Raw genomic sequence first — 3,267 nt, 5'->3', positions numbered from 1 at the left:
CAAGACTAGACCAGTTTCTTGACACCTTTTCAAGACCTTACTCAAATTAGCTAAACATCCATCAAATGAGGTGCCTACGACGGAGAAATCGTCCATAAACACCTCCATTATATCTTCAACATATTCGGAAAATATAGCTAGCATACATCTTTGAAATGTGGCTGGCGCATTGCAAAGCCCAAAGGGCATGCGCCTATAAGCAAAGGTGCCAAACGGGCAAGTGAAAGTGGTCTTTTCTTGATCATTAGGGTGAATCGGGATTTGGAAAAACCCCGAAAACCCATCTAGGTAGGAAAAATGAGAGTGTTGGGCAAGTCTTTCCAACATTTGGTCAAGGAAAGGAAGGGGGAAATGGTCATTCCTAGTCGCCTTGTTGAGGCATCTATAATCTATGCACATTCTCCACCCCGTGGTGATTCTTGTTGGGATTAGCTCATTCTTGTCATTGGTTACTACCGTGACCCCGCCCTTCTTTGGCACAACATGCACCGGACTCACCCATGCACTATCGGAGATAGGGTAAATAATACTTGCATCATAGAGCTTCAACACCTCCTTCCTTACCATTTCTTTCATTGCGGGGTTAAGGCGGCGTTGAGGCTCAATAGAGGATGCACCCTCATCCTCCAAGTGAATGCGGTGAGTGCAAAAGGAAGGGCTAATTCCCTTGATATCATCAATTGAGTACCCAATGACATCCTTATATTTTCACACAACATCAAGTAAATTTTAAAGTTCGGTGTCATTGAGTGCACTATTGACAATAATAGGGTAAGTGTCATTAGGGCCAAGGAAAGCATGTTTAAGAGTAGAGGGAAGAGATTTCAACTGCACTTGAGGAGGCGTGGATCTCTCCTCTTTTTTACCATCCCTCCTCATGCTCTCAAATTCCTTATCCGGGTCTTCTTCAATTGTTGTTTCCATGGCCAAAGCATACTCCCGAAATTCCTTGCAATCCTTTACCTTGCCCTCAAGGAATCCTTGCAAACCCTTGTCTTCATCAAATTTCTTCATGTCAACCCATTCCTCTACCATGTCAATCATATAACAAGACTTTTCTTCGGAAGGCTCCTTCATAGCCTTGTTCAAGGAGAACTCCACCTTTTCTTCACCAACTTGAAGAGAAAGCTTCCCATTTTTCACATCAATCATGGCACCCCCCGTGGCAAGGCAAGGGCGCCCTAATATGATGGGAATATTTGACTCTTCGGGAATATCCATCACATAGAAGTCACAAGGGAATTCAAGTTTACCCACCTTGAGTGGGATATCCTCCACAAGACCAATTGGGTATCGTATTGACCTATCCGCAAGTTGGAGAAAAACCCTTATTGGTGAAAGCTCATAATTCTTCAATTTCTTAAAGATCTTGAGAGGCATAAGACTAATGCTTTCCCCCAAATCACACAAGGCTCTCTCAATATACACGGTCCCAATTTTGCAAGGTATGGAAAAACTCCCCGGATCTTCAAGCTTTTGAGGTACCTCATTCATTAGAATGGCACTACACTCCTTGGATAAATTCACCGTTGTTGTTGGACTCAAGGAATTTTATTGGAAATTAACTCCTTCAAGAATTTTCCATAGCTTGGTATCTCCTTGATGGCATCGATGAAGGGCATGGTAATGTTGATTCCCTTCATCATGTCCATGAACTTTCCATATTTTTGCTCGAGCTTTGCCCTTGCCAACCTTTGTGGAAATGGAATAGGTGGCACATAAGTTCTCACAACTTGTTGTTTGGGCTCTTCAACAATTTTTGTGGGTTCATCAACTACCTTTGGAGTCTCCACGACAATTTCTACAAGATCATCTTCAACCTCTTTTTCTTCAATCACCTTGGGAGGTTCAACCACATCATCCGGTTTACTACTCTTTCTCTTCTTGATGAATACCCGGTCCTCCAATTCTCTACCACTCCTCAAATGAATAGCATTTATGGTTTTTGGATTCTCCTCGGTTTTACCCGGAAATTTTCCATTTGAGGCTTGAAATTGACTCACTTGCGAAGCCAATTGGGAGATTTGATTGTCGGTCATCCTTTGGGAGGCTTGCATTTGAGTTCTCAATTGATTAATGGAAGATGTTGTCTCTTCTTGTTTTTGGTTGGAATGAGTGATGAATTGGGTTTGGGAATTCATCAATTGCTCTATCATGAGCTCCATGTTTGATTTAGGTTGGGTGGATTGCTGAAAGGGTTGAGAATTTTGTTGAAATGGTTGGGAATTTTGTTGAAATGGTGGGTTGTTTGGTTGATTGAGTGGTTGGAATTGTTGTCTTGGTTGGAAGGATCTTCCTTGGAAACCCGGTGGTCCTTGGTTGAATGTTGTATTTGGCTTTTGAGCTTGGAAGTTTTGTGTAAATTGTGATTTTTGTTGGAAAGTGGGGTTTTGGACATTTTGTAAGCCATAGAAAAAATTTGGGTAGACTCTCATTTCGGGGTGGTATTGGTTATTGTTGAATGCTTGCTTTGTCGGGCTTGATTCCCACACTCCATTCACTTGCTCCATACAACTCCCCTCTCCAACCATAAAAGGACACTCATTTGGTGGATGTCCTTGATCTCCACAAATTTCACAAGAATACACTTGGTTCCTAATAGAAGAAGTGTTTCTTGAACTCATCAAGGCAACTTGTTGCTTAAGCTCTTTTATTAACCCCTTGACCTCAACATTGTTGGCCGACTCAACGGTTGACTTTCCCTTCCTCTTGTGCCTATCATTATTCCAATGAAAGTTCGGGAAGCCATTTCCTCAATAAGTTCCTTGGCCGTCTTGTGATCAATTTTGTCTAATGCCCCTTTTCCCGAGCCGGAATCTAGGTTCATTTTCATTTCATTGCTCAACCCCTCATAAAAGTTGTTGATCAACTCATCATCTCCAATCCCGTGATGAGGACACAACCTTTGGAGTCCCTTATACCTCTCCCATGCCTCGTAAAGGGTCTCATCATCTTGTTGGGTGAAGCCTTGAAGCTCACTCTTGATTCTAGCGATCCTTTTGAGGCGGGAAATACTTGTTTAAGAAGGCCTTGGAGACATCATCCCAATTCCTAAGAGAATTGGGCTCACAACTCTTCAACCACTCCTTAGCACTCCCCCTCAAGGAATAAGGAAAGAGCCTAAGGCGGATGGCATCCTCCGACACTCCATTTGCCTTAAACATGTCACAACTATCCAAGAATTCATTAAGATGTTCGTTGGGGTTTTCGGTAGCTCCCCCTCCGAATTGGTTTCCTTGGACTAGTTGTAACAAAGCAGCCTTCACA

At 42.7% G+C, this 3,267-nt stretch overlaps 1 non-coding gene across 1 annotated transcript; it reads left to right on the top strand.

Moving 5' to 3' along the window:
• Nucleotides 1-2,882: 2,882 nt before the first annotated feature.
• Nucleotides 2,883-2,989, top strand: LOC141619805 (small nucleolar RNA R71). The gene has a single exon (XR_012531810.1). It is a non-coding gene; the product is annotated as a small nucleolar RNA R71 (small nucleolar RNA).
• The last annotated feature ends 278 nt before the right edge of the window (nucleotides 2,990-3,267 follow it).

Source organism: Silene latifolia, chromosome 1, assembly GCF_048544455.1.
Source record: "Silene latifolia isolate original U9 population chromosome 1, ASM4854445v1, whole genome shotgun sequence".
NCBI lineage: Eukaryota > Viridiplantae > Streptophyta > Magnoliopsida > Caryophyllales > Caryophyllaceae > Silene > Silene latifolia.
Note: the sequence above shows the minus strand (reverse complement) of the source record. Positions and strands in the feature narration are given on the sequence as shown.